The sequence below is a fragment of the Heloderma suspectum genome, chromosome 3 (genome assembly GCF_057233095.1).
Source record: "Heloderma suspectum isolate Gila_16-S chromosome 3, 16-S_ref, whole genome shotgun sequence".
NCBI lineage: Eukaryota > Metazoa > Chordata > Lepidosauria > Squamata > Helodermatidae > Heloderma > Heloderma suspectum.
In genome coordinates, this window is record NC_139460.1 from 16060963 (window position 1) to 16079346 (window position 18384).

The following is an 18384-nucleotide window of genomic DNA, read 5'->3' on the forward strand; positions in this document are numbered from 1 at the left end:
TTCACCATCACACAGTAGGCATGATTATATGCTCTTATGTGTGTTCGATCACCTTCATGACGAGTCTTATGCCACTTACACTCCAGCTGCCTTCTGACCTGTTTCATTGTCTGGAGCTCCCCGGTAAACCAGGGAGCCTTCTAAGTTCCACGGTGCCAAAGAGGGCACTCAGGAGCAATTGTGTCAATGGCCCTTCACACTTTGCCATTCCATAGTGTGACCAGGACCTTGACAGAATCTCCAGATCTGGCTACTGAGAATTCCCCCAGAGCATTCAGGAATCACTCGGATTCCATAAGTATCTGGGGACGGACCATCTTAATGGGTCCCCCACCCCTGCAGGGAGGGGCTGGTACTGTGAGACCAAATTTCACCAGGAAGTGGTCTGACCATGACAACAGGGTAATTCCCCCCCATATCCAGACCACCCCCCTCACACCCAGAAGCAAAGACCAAGTCGAGGGTATGCTGTGCCCTGTGTGTTCGGCTGGTGACAGCCCCATGATTGTCGTGGAGGACATGAAGTCCTGAGCTGGTCCTGTTAAGGCAGCCTCTGCATGAATGTTGAAATCTCCCAAGATCAGAATTTATGAGGGAGCTAAAAAATTTGGTTCCCCCAATGTGCTCACTGGTGCCACAATGGAGTCTCTGAATTGTCCTGAAGACCCTAACTTCGAATCCCTTGCTACTGTGGACCTTCGGTGGCTATCTTTGAAGGTAGCCTTTCTAGTGGCGATCACACTGATGAGGAGATCATCAGAACTTTGTGTGTTGTGTGTTGACCCACCATACCTAGTTTTTCATAGAGATAAGGCAGTGCTTTGTCCAGACTTGGCATTCCTTCCTAAAGTAGTCTCTCATTTCCATATCAATCAGGACATTATTTTGCTAAGTTTTTCCAGTCCCCATCTTCTCCATTGGAATCAACCCTCCACATACTGGATGTCCAGTGAGTGCTGGCTTTTTACAGGTCTAGGACAGAGAGTTTTCGTATGTCTCATTGTCTTTTTCTCTGCTATGGCGGGATGAAAAAGGACTACCAATTTCACCCAGAGATTCTCATCCTGGAATACTGGACACAATTAAATTGGCATACCAAATAGCAGGGCGTGAGCTCCCCGATATGATCAGCACATTTGATGAGGGGAATGGCCATGTTGACAGCCTTTGGAAGGGGCTTGTTGCTACTGGAACTCTGTTGAGCTGCAATGGGGGCAAAGCCTTCTACATTTATTTTGCACTACAAACTTGGTCTTGGTATGGTCTTGACAGGATTGCAGTTTTGGTCGAGCTGTTTTATCAGCGCTGCTGCAGGGGGGAGGACATGCATCTATCCTCCACTGGTAAGTGAGCTTGTTAATTGCCTATATGTGTGTGGACAGAGACCATGAAGAAGAAAGGCAGGTTGCTTACCTGTAACTGTAGTTCTTCGAGTGGTCATCTGTACGTTCACACAACCCACCCACTGTTCCTGTTTCAGTGTCAATGTCTGTACTGAGTTTGATGCTGAAGTGTGAATTTTTTTCTCGGATCTGAGGCCACATTAGGTTGCCTCAAGGAACTGAGGGACTAGGCGGGAACCTGCTGTAGGCATGTGCAGTGGGACAGTGGGGGAGGGGTCCTACCAAAATGATCTTCTGCTATGGAAGTTTCCCGAATTGAGGCTTTGTGCAGATGCAGAGCCCATATGTGTGAATGCACAGATGACCACTCGAAGAACTACAGTTACAGGTAAGCAACCTGCCTTTCTATCAACCTCTGGGTGAGTTATCCTACGTACCCTGGTAGTCTGTATTACAAGTTGTACAGGCCTAGTCCATACATTGGCACAGTGGCTTTTAAATACTGTGTGGACCGCCTCTATTACTGCTACTGGTCTCCTCGTGTAGTGAAAACTGGACTTCTGAGAGAGAAAGGTTTGTTTTATTAATAATTAAACATTTATACCCCACTGTCTTTCATCACTTTAGAGGTACTCATGGTGGCCTACATTAAAAAACAATAACAACCACAAGCAAACAAACAAAAATGAACACGAGACCGAAGAAAATAAAATAAACAGCATAAAAGGTGGTCAAGGAAAGCTAATCATATCAAACAAAAAATTTAGCAGACCAAAGGCCTGTAAGAAGAAGACGGTTTTCAGTCTGAACTAATTTTTTTATTTATATAATGCTATCAGTGAGCAAGGCTCTTTACAGAATGCAAGACGACAGGTCCCTGCCCTCAGGAGCTTACAATCTAAAATTCAACATGAGAAAGTAGAGGCTGAGGGCAAACAGGAAAGCAATATGTGGTTGTTTCAGTTGTACATGCTTAGGCTTAGTTACAGGGTGAGTTATAGTAGCACATGGAAACTAAGGGTTGTGCCAGAAGCTGCATGGAAAAATCATAGAACAGTAGGATTGGAAGGGGCCTATAAGACCATCGAGTCCAACCCCCTACTCAGTGCAGGAATCTAAGTCAAAGCATCCCTGACAATGCCTGTCCGGCTTCATCTTGAATGCCTCCAATGTGGGAGAGCCCACCACCTCCCTAGGGAATTGATTCCATTGTCCTATTGCTCTAACGGTCAGGACGTTTACCCTGACTGATAAGCACTCTTTGAGTCCGATTCTGTAGCCAACTGTGGATCCACCTGATAGTTGTTTCATCTAGCCCACTTTTAGCTAGTTTGCTAATCAGGTTATTATGGGGCACTTTGTCGAAAGCTTTGCTGAAGTCGAGGTATATTATGTCCACAACATTCCCACAGTCCAGAAGGGAGGTTACCTGATTAAAAAATGAGATCAGATTCATCTGGTAGGATTTGTTCTTGACAAATCCATGTTGGCTTGAAGTAATCACTGCATTGTTTTCAAGGTGCTTACAGATGGATTGCTTATATAATCTGCTCCAGAATTTTCCCAGGGACTGATGTCAGACTGACTGGTCTGTAGTTCCCAGGTTCCTCCTTTTTACCCTTTTTGAAGATGGGGACAACATGAGCCCTCCTCCAAACATCTGGCACTTCCCCCGTCCTCCATGATTTCTCAGAGATAACAGACAGTGGTTGTGAGAACTCTTCTGCCAGTTCCTTTATTACTCTAGGGTGCAGTTCATCTGGCCCTGGAGATTTGAACTCACTCGAAGTAATTAGGTGTTCCCTGACCATATGCCTATCGCTCTCAAGCTTCAATCCTGCCCCTTCAGCCTCTACTTCGCCTTTGCCGGGAAGGTGTGTGTGTCATAGACCCTCTTTTGGGAGAAGACTGAGCCAAAGTAGGAATTGAGCACTTCTGCCTTTTCTTTGTCATCTGTTATCATTTTGCCATCCTTATTTAATAGTTGAACCACCATTCAAACTGGGTTTTGAAGAGGGATTTGAAGGAAGTAAGAGAGATGGCATCATGCAAGTGTTCTGGGAGGCAGAGCATATGGGGCAGCAAGGCAGAAGGGCAGTCTTTTGAGAGAGGGGGCAAGACCATGGGGTGCTTTGAAGATAACAGCAAGGAGCTTGTTATGGATCCAGGAGTAGACGTGAATCCATTTGGGAGATTTGAGGGGTGTCATGTGATCAGAGCAATTAGTAAAAATAAATCTCACAAGGCAGATGTGAATTGGAAAGAAATCCCCCCCCCCCACATGTTCTGGTGCATTTTAAATAATCGCCCAGGTGTGTGGGAGCTGATCTTGGATAAATTAAGATATTTAGGGGGAGCCTTGTGTGACAATGCTTAAGACGTAGGATTAGCAACAAGTTCTACGTTAGGAAGATGTTTATCAGTTGTCTTGCTTAAGATTGTGTCAGTGGTCCACCTTATTATGTTTGCCTACATAATAGTTATTGGTCCATTTTCTATAGGCATTGTAAACAATGTTATGCAAGTTTGAATAAAAATTGATTCTTTAAAAAAAGCCTTCATTTATAACATTTAAATTGTCTGCTTTACTTTAACATTTCACCTGGAGTTGTGTCTTTCGTAAATTCACTGTTTCAAAGTAAAATCTAATTTTAATACCAATACTACACAGTAAAAGCTTATACTTAAAATTTCTTAAATGAAATCCATGACACTCCATCAAACACACTTAGTTAATAACTTATTTTTGTTAAAGATCTGTGGTGCAAAATCTCTGATATCTACAGTCAAGTATGAGAAATACAGCATAAGGAATAATTTAATTATTGTGGGCTTCTTATTGGGCCCTGGGATTGTCACGCAGTCATAGGCACTAGGATCCAGGATACTGAACCAGGATTGAGTATCTCACTACTGAAGTGAAATGCATGATCTTGTATTTTTGGGTTAATTTCAATTCTGAAAAAAACCTGAATTTGAAAGATAAACATTTCCCCAAGTTCCCAAACACAAGTGGATGCATGAAAATCTTACACAGCACTGTAGGGCTTTATTTATGATGTGCAAGTTTAATAATGCTACTGTTGACCTGACTGGAAGTTGGTACAAAAACATGCATGTAAAGATCTAATGTAGCTAAGAATGTGGGCTACAGAATCTGAACCAGTTGCAATCAATGAATCAACATTTTTGTAATACTGAGGAACTGAGAATGATAATAGCTAGTCCTGGAGGCTGCACAAACATGCACAAGACTTTCCAGATCTATTTTGGATTGCACATGTTGAAGGCAAGACATTTCTAAGATGGTAAAAGGGATGTATTGGTAACATATATGTATATATAAGACGATCCCTCCAAAGATATATTGGGATCAAAGAGAACCCCAGGATTCCAGCTGGAGGGTGAAAGTGAAATATGATCGCCACAGTTATTTCTGGTTAATAAGGTAGGAGAGGAGGGCCTGTGAGTAAGATCACTCTTACTTCTTGAAAGTAAAAAGGCACAGTAGATGGCAGGTTGGGAAAAATTGAATAAAGTGCTTTGAAGCAAGAAAAAAATCTCAAAACTTTGTAAAATGCCGGGCACCTGAACAGAAGGAAAAATGGGGTGGAGAGGAGCAGTTCAGAAAACTTTACATTGCTGTGCTTGCTATTCAGTGGAATAACTAGTGGTATGCAAATTAATGTTTTTTATTTCTTAAGTTTTATATACTGTTTCTTTGTTGGAGTAGTTAACAGTAAAATATAAACCAATAAAATACAATTGCATAAAACAATCAGACAGTAACAAATGTAAGAACTGAACCAAAACAAAATCAGTAATGATAAATCTAGCCTAGGACAAACTCCCTTTGAAAAAGTCCTTTTCACCAGCCTTCTAAAAATAATGAAGTGCTGGACAAATGGGCCTCCCTGGGCAAGGAATTCCACAACAGGCTTGTCACCACTGAGAAGATCTCGCATCTTAAGCATCGACTATACCTTGGATGGCAGGGGCAGGAAGTTCTTGCAGGAACATGGCACAAGAAGAGGGAAGTTGTAGGAATTGTTTCTGTCTAAACATGCATAGCATTACTCTGTTAGGCGCAATCCTATGTATGTTTAGACAAAAAGAAAAAGGCCTACAACTCCCAGCATGTCCCAGCCAGCAAGGGGTCTGAACATGCATAGGATCTCACCTTTAGGGCACAGTCCAATGGGGATAGTAAGCCACCTCCGGACTTGGCCACCTCCGACCAACTATCCAATGCAGGACAGTGGGGGGGATCTTCTCCTCCGTGCTCCGGCCGCCCTGCATTAGCGACTAGATGACTGATTTCGGCTGTCTAGCTGGGGTGGGTTGGGGTGGGGGTGGACGGTGCATAGGAAGTGTTGTTATGATGCTTTTGCCATCCCTTCCCCTCCTCGTCCCCAGGAGCACCCCCTTTCCCCCTGCTCTGCGCTGCTGTTACGACTGCAGAGCTGGGGACAAACCGTGCCTCTTATGGTATGGCAGGGGCAGGGAGGCAGTTCCCATAAATTGGAAAGCCCTGTGGCATTCTAGCCGCTGTCTAGCAGCCATAGGATTGCGCCCTTAGTTACCTTTTGACTCCTGTTCCAATTCTGCTGTTTTCTCACACTTCCAGCTCTCCACCCAAGCTTGAAGCTAAGTGTCACATAAAGGTGTCTTCCCCTTTAAAGAAATGAAAGAAAAATCAAAATGAAATTTAAAATAGAATTCTCTGAATGGTCTTCTAAGTAACAATCAAATGGGGGAACCAGTGCCACTGGAACAGTAACAGTAGGCATGGTGGCTTTCCTTGTATTACTCTCTCCCTGGTCAAGACATTGGCACAGTTCAAATATAACACTGAATCATAGTTTAGCGCTACATGAATGAGATTGCTCATGCTTTGGCTTTGAGCCTTTCCCTTTTCTGTATGTTTTTCTAGTGCACATCAGAAGAGCAGATTGGAAGAATTCACCTCCTAGTTCAAACTAACCGCAGTTTGTCATCATGTCTGAATGATGACTGTGGTTAGTTTAAACCAGTACCCCATCTTTTGTGGCCAGTGGGCACATTTGGAATTTTGAGGAAGTGTCAAGGGCACCATCACAAAATGGCTGCCATGCTGGGCAGGGCCAGTCACAAAACACCCATTTCACAGAAAGGCAAACTGGTGAGGTTAAAAGAGAAACAATGTGCCCAAGAACCTGAATACAAGGGAGGGGTGTGGTCTGAGACTTATAATATAAAATTACTCCTTGGAACCTACATTTTTCTTGTGCAAGCCTAACACCCACCTCACAGAAAGGCAAGCCAACTAATTTCCCCAAGTGTAATAGGAAAATTGCCCCCCAATCACATACAAGGAACCACATACCCGCCACTGCAAACAAAGAACCACGCACTCTTTCTCTAATCCTCCCTCCCCCCAATTCTCCCCCTCTCTGGATCATCTCTTTCTCTCCTCTTTTCCAGCCCTCTCACAGACATAGCAGCACTCTGTCCTCCCCAGCCTTTGCCTGGATCACTTCCTGTTTGCTTCCCACTACCCTACCCCCACCCCCCGCATTCTCTCTATCCTCCTTATCCCCTTTGCTGTTCAAACACCCAACTTACCAAGTACTAGTGATAAGGGGCTGTTTTTCTTCTTTTTCTTGGTGGCTGGGTGTGTTGTACAGCAAAGCGTTGGGCTGTAAGTTGCCCACCATCTTAATTTCCTTAGGGCCTAGAAGTTGGGAAATGAATTTCTAGGGAAATGAAGTTGGCAGCTGGAGGCTACAGTTTTGCTTTGAAGCAATTCTAATAGTCTGGAAGATCCCCCAGAAATTAAAACAAACAAACATGGGAGGGGTCAGTGCCTCAGGGGGCATCAAGGGAGGTGTGTCTGTTGACACCTGTGGTGCGTGTGTTGACACCTGTGGTTGCTGCATTGTTGACCCCATGTTTAAGCTGTGGCTCACTGGAATGAGTAAAGATCAGAAATAATGCTTTGGTTTTAGCTTATTTCATTAAACCATAGTTTAACCATAGTGGCCAGATTTGCACATAATGCTAAACTATAGTTTAGTGATATATGCATGAGCTTCTGGGGTTGTGTGCTTCTCCTTTCCTCCCTCTCTTCCTCCAGTGTGACTGAAAGAGGAGATTGGAAGTCTTTGCTTCTTTTTTCAAATAATCAGACTTGTTATGTCTGAACCCTTACAAATTATGATTAGTGTTAACTATGGTTTAGGGCAAGAAGCCAACTTCAGACCATGATTAATGTACCTTAGTTCATTTCCTTAAAAGCTACAGTTAACACTAGCCGCAGTTCTTTGTTTGGATGAAACACATTCCTATGGTTGAAAACCTGAAGCAGACGCTTCCTATCTCCTCTTAATGGCTGCCTCAGAGGAGAAAGGAGTGGGGAGCACACATACCCAAAGCGTTCTCAGGTGCTAAATTATGGCTTAGTGTTATATCTGAACTGGGCCATCATGGTTTTTTGCAGATTGAACAACAGTGGACAGGTTTGCATGATCGGGGCAGGAAAGTAATCCATTGTAGCTGGTCATGTGACTATTTCCCTAATTTTCTGTGATACAGCGTGGGTTATCATGTTGTCTGAACCCAGCAAGGTGCGCGTGGGAATGGCTTCTAAACCACCCCACAACCCATGGCTTGTTGTAAGGGCACCTTGCTGGGTTTGGATGACATGATAACCCACTCCACAATGCGGGTAATTAGGGAAATGATGGTTGTGCGACCAGCAAGCGCACGGGTGGGAAAATAAGTTATGATGGCTTATTTTCCTGCCCCGATAGTGTGACTCTGGCAAACATTTCTTCTGTGGTATATAGTCCCAACATTTGATTACACTGTTTCTGTGCTATATTGAGTTAGCACATTGTGTTGCAGTATAAATATTTTAGTCATGTTAAGGTTGCTCACAGAAGGAATGTTTGTCAGATTGGTTAAATGATCGATAAATAGTTCTGTTTAATAAGGCGAAGCCAAAGGAAATGGAACTAAATGCCCTTGATTAGATATTTACACACACAAACGCTTATTGTTTGGAAGACTACCCTCAGCACATTACCTGTATTATGGACAAATAAGGCTGTTTTATGAGCTATATCGTACTCTCTTCTTCTTCTTCTTCTTCTTCTTCTTCTTCTTCTTCTTCTTCTTCTTCTTCTTCTTCTTCTTCTTCTTCTTCCTGTTTCCACCTATTATTTCTAGAATGGGGCAGGGAATCTCAGGCCTGCAGGCCAAATTTGGCCCTTCTGGGTTGCCAGTCTAGTCCTCCAGGGTTCCCAAGATGCTCACACCCCCTTTCTCTGGTCCCATCCCCTTTCCCCCAACTGCAGATCATGTCAAACGATTGAAATGCCTCTCCTAAGGCTTAGCTACTGGTAATGAGAGCTTTAAGCTAAACTATGCTGGTATTTATTGTATTTTTAGCACCACCCCTTTTTACCTTTGGCCCCAACCACCAGAATGCGGCCCCCAAGAGCTTCTCCAAAATTGAGTTCATCCCTCAGGGTGAAAGAGATTCCCCACCCTTGCTCTAGAAAGAGTTGCAAAAGCAACATACAGCATTGTAAAAGAGCTGCAAAGCTTGAAATAAAACCAGTCTTCTACAGCACATTTTGGATATTTTAGTTTATCTGGATGGCCTTGAGACTTATGAACAGCTGCATTGATGCTGCAAGAAACAAAGAAATACAAGCTTGCAGAGTTGTTCTAGACTTCCCCTTCCTCAAGACATTATTTTCCTCCCCTCCCCGCTCCAAATTTGGATGTTTTCCTGGGTATATGGGAGTTATAATCTATGTGTGTGTGTGTGTGTTTATAGCAGTTTATCAACAGTGTTCCAAATGATACCCGTGTTGAGGATGCTTCAGTGAAACTGGTCAATGCTACAAATAATTTCTTGAATGAGAAATAGCCCATGAAATTATAAGCAGGCAAAGAAAAGCATAATGTGCTTTTTAGGGCAAGGGATAAATTTTTACTTCCTATAGTTTTAGCACCAGCAATAAAGTAGAGCAACTTTCCCCCATTTCTCCTGAAAGAGGAAGGTAGGCTTAATAATGTGTGGCTCAGATGAAATCAGCTATCTCTGTTTCTTCTGTAGAGTTACACTTCAGGTAAGCAATTGGGGAAAAGTCATCTTTGCTCTGTTTTTCATTCAAGTCTGATTTGATGACTTTGTAAGGAACTGTACTGAATGCACGACAATACTGAGAGCCTTCTTTAAAAATGAAATGCACATGTTTTAAAGCAATCACAGAGCAAGCATGTTTTACGTTAGCTTGAAAGTGCTCAATACACTTCCCCAAAATGCATTTTACCCTTTGAAAATTGATGCCCTCAATGGTTAGCTGTGTATATATTAAACATCTCATATTTTGTGGAATAAGCAGTTTGGAATACAGCAAGAACAATACTGCCATGACCTGATACCCTTAAAATAAGAAAGTTATATGAAACATAAGCAAAAAATATGTGATAATCCAGATTTTTTTGAGGCTTGTAATATAAGCTAATTTGATTAACAGTGCATGGTATAATCAAGTTACAGAAATGAATAGCACTCATATTGACTTCTCAAAGGCCAAAGTCTAAGGTCATTGCTGCCACTCCAGTAAATCTTTTTGAGACAAGTTTTAAAATTAGGAGTTATGTGAACTCTTAACATTGCTGATGTCTTCACTTTTTAAAATCATACAGTAATAATGTTAGACCCTGGCAGCTGGCATACTTGTGGATTGACATGGCTAATTGGCTTTGGCATGTTAGCCCCAGGAAACCTCATCTGTCACTTCAGCCCAGAAATTCTGGCAGGAGCCAGAGAAAGCATTCAGGACTTTATCTACTCTTTGCCTTTTATGCAATGTTGCCTAACCACTGTTTAACTCTTCAGAAAAACTTTCCAGAAGCTTGATACAGAAGTGCTTATTTTCTAGAGAGATACTTGAGTATTCATTTATATTTTCCTACAGTGAATAAAAATGCAACTTGAACTGTGATGAAGAAGGAAGCGAAACAGAACAATGCATGTAAGGGAGTGTTCTTACATAGAAAACCTGCTTCCTCAAACAGTGACCTCTTCCACTGTAAAAGTACTTCTCTTCTGCTCTGCCCGCCCTACCAAATTGTAGGTTGAGAATGTAGGCAAAGAGAGTCTGTGGAAAGTTCCGCACATGGTGTGCAATTGCTCTATTTTCCAACCCACTTCAAAGATGCTGAAAGTATGTTTGAGCAACATGTACAGATGAGGCTATTTTATTTATTTTTATTTTGAAATTTCTATCCTAGCAACATGGTCCATAGAGCCCTCAGGGCAGCTTACAATATATCAAAACAAATCATAACCGCAAAATGTATGGGTAGTATCCATTGGTGGGGCAGTGCTAGCGTGAATTACTTTGTGCTACCATAAACCAATGCCAGTGCAATTTCATTGGCACTTGCTAGTGCAAAGGGAAAAAGCTGTGCTTTGCTGATTTTTTGCCCATTGATTTTATCCATTGATTGGTAACCCATTGGTTACTACTCTGTAATTAAAACAAAACTCACAACGTATCTAGTTACAACATAAAAACATAGCTTAAAAGAGACCATATTTCAGGCCATATTTAGCATAGCTTAAAACAGAACCACTTGTAACTCCTGGAGGTTCTGCTGAGATTTATAAAAAATCATCACCATTTTTTCTTTTGTCATAAGAGACCTGGACTGATGGACTCCATAGGGAAATGAATTCCACAGTGAGGGCTACTGTGAGAAAGATCTTGCCCTTCTCCCTTCGCACTCATGCCATCAGTATGTGAAGGGCCTCATATGGGTGAAGGTGCTAAGTTAGATATTCTGGAGCCAGGCCAGCTAGGGTATTAAAGGTTAAAAGTAGCATTCAAACTGTGCCTGGAAGTAAACCGGCAGGCATTGCAGATCTGTCAGCACAGGTGTAATGTGCTTCCGCTGACTCTTAGCGGCCTTTAAGTAGACATCTGTATTTTCAACCAATTGAAGTTTCCAGATCGTTTTCAAAGGCAGTCCCGTGTAAAATGCATTGCATGTCTTGGTAACTTCCATGTGGGTTGCTATATTATGGAGGCTGGGTTACCCCTCCTCAGGAGTGGTTGCAGCTGGCATACCAGTCTAAGCTGGTAAAAGACATATGTAGTGATGGATACTGTCATGGTGCCAGGTTCAAGCTAAGAATCAGAGGAGGATGAGTCAGGCAAGTAGTTAGGGCTGCTGCACCGCCATCTAAGGAACTGGATTGGGTTCCTGATACTGAACCTGAGGCTATTGCTCAGGAGCCTACGGAGCCTGAGGCAGGACCTCACAACACCTTCCCCAGAGCCTGATCTCCCTGAAGAGCTCCCTTCCATTCCACCATGACCTCCCATTCTACCATGCCTGCCTAATGTTGCAGAGAGCATGCCAGATGTGATACCACAGCCCAGGGAGTTGGTCCATTAAGGATTCACACTCTCCAGGTGGGGGGGGGGGTGAAGCTTGGCAGGGTTAGACTGGATGGAGGGACTTGTAAGACCTCCGTATACTTTCAGCCTTCGTTGAGCAAGTTGATCACTTGGAGCTTGCTGCCTGACATTGTGGGTACTTGCTATGTCTGGATCAGAACAGATGCCGTCTCACTGTAGGACAGTGCCAGGCCCTGGAGCACTTTCCTTTCAAGGAGAGTGCAGAACTCCATCCATAATCAGAAGACCATCTTCTCTGAGGTCAACCAGATCTTCTACACAGCATCTCCATCTTGCCTGGATTAAGCTTCAGTTTACTCACCCTTTCCCAGGCCCATTGGTGACTCCAGGTATCTGTTTAGAGCTTCTACAGTGAATGCAATTATTATACAGATGCAACTCAGATCAGATTTTCTCAATATCCATTTTCACTGCTATTTCTTTAACAGTAATACTTATATACTACTTAATATAATAGAATCTCCAATCCCTGTTAGCATGTTGGAAATTCGTTCTGAACATACACAGTGGTTTCTGCACTGTGCTACATTGACAGGTTCAGCTTCAACAATTAAGTCCAGAAAAAGTGGTGCTGGTTGTGCAGGACTTTGTACAGTGATCCTGTCTCAATTAAAGTAAACAAAAAACAAAGGTAGTTGTGCTGGTCCATGAGAAAAAAAAAACCCAAATCCATAGATGGGTTGAAGTACCTTTATTATAACTAATTAAAATTCCACAACTGTGTACAAACATTTGAGTTCTCCAGAATTCATTATCAGGCTAGGTGGTACAAAAAGTAAGGAACATGGGAAGAAATAGTAAAGTCCAAAAATTAGGCCAGATGTTGTGGCTGTGAGGTCTGCAGTTTTAGACCCAATCTCAAAATGGAGATTTGCAGACTGAATGACTTTGTCACTGATAGGTATTGCAGTTATAAGATTATTTTTATTTTATTAATTTTTTTGCTGCTGCTGCCACCACAACAAATTTGGTTGCGACAGGAGCCACACAAAAATGGCCAGGGAGGCTGCAAGTTCCCCACTCCCGCTTTAGGAACTAGAACTTCTCCAGCTTTTGTGGCACAATACTTCCAGTTCTCATTCATTTTGATTGGTGGAAGCTGCTGGACGTAGTTATTAATTCTGAAAATCCAAATATAACACTCCAGTGGAGCTACAAAGGAAGAGTACAGGCAGGTAGCACAGAATTGCAGGGATGGTGTCAGGAAGGCTAAAGCTGAGAAGGAACTGAGGTTAGCGGGGGATGCTAAAAGCAACAAAAAGGCTTCCTTCAGATACGTGCATGGTAAAAGAGGAAAGAAATGGGGGTTCAGCTACTAAATAAAGATGCAATGCACCTAGCCATACATCTATTTATTTATTATTGCATTTATATCCCACCTTTTTTCCTCTTGCAAGGAACCCAAGGCGGCTTACATTATCCTCCTCCTCTCCATTTTATCCTCACAACAACAACCCTGTGAGGTAGGTTGGGCTGAGAGTGTGTGACTGGCCCAAAGTCACCCAGTGAGCTTCCATGGCCGAGTGGGGACTAGAACCTGGGTCTCCCAGCTCCCAGTCCAACACTTTTGCCACTACACCACTCTGGCTCTCTTTGTCATCTATATGTCACCATATGTGACAAACTGGTGTGTCTGCACCCCCATCCCTGCAAGGTAGGACAGGCAGCAAGACATCCTTTTGTCTATTCCTCAGACGTAGCTTCACTACCACCCATACATTATTATATAATATTAATATTCAGTAACCCATACCCTGGAAATGTGGGAAACCAGGCTTATGGCTTTTATATCTGGAGACAGATAGACCCCCATTTTCAAAGCTTCCTTTAGAGAGCAGTTTTATGGTCCCTTGAGGAATGTCCCAGGGGCTATAGGACTATAAGACACTCTTACTACCTTAGGAGGGGGACTCTGAGTTCCCATCCCTCCCCACGCCCTTTCCCTTGCCCCATTGCATTAATTGTGGGAAAAAAGAACCACAGCGGCTGCTTCCTGAGGTTGCAAAGCAACTTCGGGAAGGCAAAAGAGGGGGAGTTCTGGTGGATGTGGAGGAGAGAGGAAAGGAGAAGTCGGGATCCATAGTATCTTGTGGGCTGTCCAGCCCTGGTCCTGCCCCAGGCAGCACAACCTCTCTAGACTGGCTCAGACACTGCTTTTGCTCCTTCTGCTCTGCTGGGTGTCTGCCAGCAGAGTATTGGATATTCAGAGCGCTCTGAGATTGGAGTGCTCCATCAAAAGGCATTCAGTTGCACCCTTAAACTCCTTAAAAATCGCGTTAGCCTATTTCCCAAGCAGTCCATGGCATGGATAAGGCCAGCTTCCAGGCTAGGCAAGAGAATAAAATCCACCAGTTTCCAATTCAATATATTTATGAAAGAACCACGCAGAGGGAAGTTCAGAAATAGTTGCTTTAAAAATAAAGTGAAACATCAAGCTAGCTCACTAGCACATACTCACTAGGATTCTAAGAGCATCTCACCAAAGCATCTTACAGGTGGTAGAAGGGATGAGGCCCCCCTGTGCTCTGAGCCTGGTTTAGTCTTGTTTTTACTCTTTGCCAGCCAGTTGGACACAAAGGAAAATCTCAAAGACCCAAATTATTTCTGTGGCTTGGTGGCACAATTTGTCATTGGACTCTAACTTGCTGTGGTCCTAATCTTGGGGTAGGCAGCCTGGTGCCCTCCATATGTTTTGGACTACAACTCCCATACACCTTGACCTTTGGCCGTACTGGAGGGTACCAAGTTGTCTACCCTTGTCCTCACATAGCATTTGGATAAACTGGGATCTTGCTTTAGAAACATGAAGTGAGTGAGTTGGATTTATATGATCTGTTGAGTGTTTACAGACACTTGATGTTATCATTTTCAGACCAGAAGGTAAGTCCGAAACAGTGTGCTGTGTAGGAACTGCTAGTGTGCCAGAGAAATGATCAAAAGCTCTAGTGAACCTCAAAGTGGCACCCATAGAGGAAGCTACCTGCTGCATCTCTCCATTACTTTATTTATTTCTAAAATGTGTATGTTGGTCTGTAGCTTATGGTTCTCAGGGTGTCATACCATAAAAACAAATAAAATTCAAAATCCACATAAAAATCAGCAGCAGAATAATAAATCAGTCAGTTAAAAGCAGCAGAGGCTAAAACAGACATTAGAAGAACTAAAAATATCGGAGACCAACCTACTAAGAAATCCAGCATAGCAGCAGAAATGTAGAACAGAAACAGAGGATTAAAAGGCCTGAGAGAATAAGTAGGTCTTTGCCTGGTGCTGAAAAGATAAAGTAGGCACCAGGCAGACTCTCTGAGGAAGGCATTCCATAACTGTGGGGTTGCAAGTGAATAGGCTCGCTCATGAGTAGCCACCCACCATGCCTCAGCATGAGCAGGCCCTCTGAGCAGAGACTGTGATGATGATCTCACAGCTCAGATATGAATATACGGGAAGGGGCACTCTTTCAGATACTGTGGCCCTAAGCTGTGTAGGTCTTTGAATTGGGCCCCCAAATAAAACTGGCTTCACTTGGAGCCAGTGAAGATGATACAATACTGGCGTACTATGATCATGACACTCCAGTTAGTATCTTAGCCATTATATTTCGTATTAACCCAAGTCTCTCAACCATCTTCAAGGGCAGCCCCACGTGTAACACATTGAAGTAATCTAAATGGGAGGTTACTGGGTCACTGAAGTCAGAATGGTTGCTTTGGCCTTGCCTTTTTCCGGTCAGCCTTTGCTACAGTGCAGCTAATTCTTGCACATCCCTTCATTGGGTGTTATTAGTTCTTTCAGTCATATCCAGTACAGAGACATAACAGAGTTTTGGCTACTCCTACTCCTTTCCACCTTTCATTGCTTTTGGATCCAGTAGAATTAAAACAGATTCTCTTGAATTTGCATGCTTTTTACACAGAATCCCCCCACTCCCCCATCCCTCTGAAACCACCATCAAATCACAGATCACATTTGTCTCCATGGCCTTAACCATAAAAGTCACATAGCCAGTGGTTTCCAATGCCGCCATCATACAAAAACATGGATCTGAGGTATGGATCCTTATGCTTTTTACAAGCAATCCCCTCAAAACCACCATCAAATCATAGTGTCCACAGATGGGTTCTGTGATTTGATTGTGGTTTTGTTGACATCTATGGGGATCCCTGCCTTGGAGAGAGAGAGAGATTTGCCATGGTGCCACTGGCAAGGATTTGTTATTTCTACTGCACACTCTATAGACAGTAATGTAAGCTTTAACTTTATGGTGGTTTGGATGGGGAGTGCTATGTAAAAAAAACATACCAATGTATGATGATCTGTCCTTTATTTACTGGATTTACTAGATCTGGTTGATTGGCAGCTGTTTGTGGTGGCACCCATGACACTTTCTTAAAGTTTGAAATGTGCCAAGGGGTCAAGAAAGATTGTGGACCCCAAATTTCCCATTTACAGCAGAGGCTGACTTTGTATTATGCACTGCATGATTTGCTGCATAATTCAGTTGTTTCTTTTTCATTAGCCTCTTCTGGGTTCAGCTAATTCTTCATGTCTCTGCATCAAATGTCACTGAAGCATTTGATCATGCCCAATGCAGAAACTTGCCAAATTGCTTGCTGTCCAATAAGGCTTTGTATGGTGGCTCTGCATGAATTCCTGTTCTGTGTTTGCCTGCTTCCATCTACCCATCCATTTCCATCCACTCATGTAGAAAGACAGGGGATTTAATCCAGATAGGTTGTTCTGGTATGCATTTTCTTTGTATTTTGTTACTTTGTTTGTAAGTCACCCTGAAAATGTGTGTATTAAACAGTGGTATATATACTCTTAAAATAAATGCATAAATTCTTACAACCTCTTGAAGTAAACATTTCTGAATGTAAGAGTGAAGTGTACTTTCAAATTTAATTCAAGGAAAGAAAATGTCCCACTGTTCTCCTGGGTTTGGGAAACTGATTATTGAAATGGCGGAAGTGGAGTTTTAACAATAGAGTTTTAAACCATTATGTAAACAGGCATAGAGTTGGAAAATGGGGGAGATGGGCCATATGGAATTCTGTCTTGTGACATGCCCGTTGTGTCTTAATTAATGGTAGAAAGTGGAGGAGGCAGGCTCTAGCAAAGCTTGTAAATGTCAATCTTGATGGAAGGCAGTACAGTTTGCATACAGAATTGGTGCTGCAAAAGCCAAAGATAAAAATCCCCCCCCCCGAGTTGATCAGTTAAGAAAAGGCTGTTTAGAGAAAGAAAATTCTTGATTTAAATAATGGCTGTCAAAAATATATATGCTTAGGGCTATTTGCCATATAGATGATCATTTCATCTTGCCCAGTCTCTCCCCAGTAGTGATTTGAAATAACTTTTGCTTCCTTGAGGGGCTAAATCTTAGGCATGCAAAATATCCTGGACATTTAGGTAAGTATAGGGGAGGCCAGTTGAAAACCATCTCGGTTTCTCTTCTGTACAGAAAGTATTTGCGCTATTTCAAAGTTGCTTCCTGACTTGCATCTCGGCCAATGACCTTTAGGATATTGCATGCATGACATGGATTTAGATGTTTAGGATATTGCATGCATCACATGGATTTAGGACCAGGTATTTTACCACACTGAATATGAACTTGAGCACACTCCGGGAGAGAGCGCAGGACAGGAAGGCCTGGCGTGCTATGGTCCATGGGGTCACGAAGAGTCGGACACGACTGAACGACTGAACAACAACAACAATTTTACCACACCCTCCCCAAGCCATTTCACAGGAAGGAATAATTGCATATAGGAAAGGCACATAAGAGCGTCAGCATTTGACAGACTAAAGAGCATTCATTTCCCTCAAAGGAAAGTGAGTCAACTTGTTGAGGGAATGTGTACTGCTTACATGTTCAGGGAAAGGAAAATATAATTGAACGAAAGACCTAATGCAGTAAATTTCCCCCCAGAAACTTAAATAATACAATAGTTAACCATTTTGACTTTGAGGTTGCTTCTTCTTTTAAACTTTGGAAAATATCCCCCCAGTTTTGGTTCCGGTTATGAAATGATTTAAGTAAGATTGGCAAACAAGTTATTGCCATCCGGCATTACTAATGCTTGGATCTCTGTCATGAATTTCTGTAAGTAAAACGTTCACCAGGTCAGAACTGCCATATAAAATTCTGATCAACTTTAAAAACTGAATTGGCATTCAGTGTGTCAGAGCCTTAGTGAAAGCTTCTCGTGGAGGATTTACTGGCGGTGAGCATGTGCGTGTTCCCCCCTGCCCCCTTAAACGCACTAGTAACTATCTTCATCATGAGTGTTTCTCTAAGTGGTGTGCTAAAATTGTTCAGTAGGTTTGACTGGCACAGAATGAAGTTGCTTGGTTAGTGAAGAACATTAGCTACAGTCCACAAAGTGCAATGGCACCACAGTCTACAGTGCCTCATAGTTTTGTCCTATTCAGGATTATTGTTTCAGTCTAATAACCTACTCTTCCATGAATGTGGACTGCAATACTTTAAAAATGGAAAACATAACCCTCCCCCCCAATATAAGACCACATACAAATTTTTGCTAAGGTCCAAA

The 18384-nt window shown here is 42.7% G+C and overlaps 1 protein-coding gene across 5 annotated transcripts in view; it reads left to right on the forward strand.

The window, feature by feature from the left end:
- TMEM135 (transmembrane protein 135) overlaps nt 1–18384 on the forward strand; it is a 269244-nt gene that overhangs the window by 37490 nt on the left and 213370 nt on the right. The window lies entirely within an intron of this gene.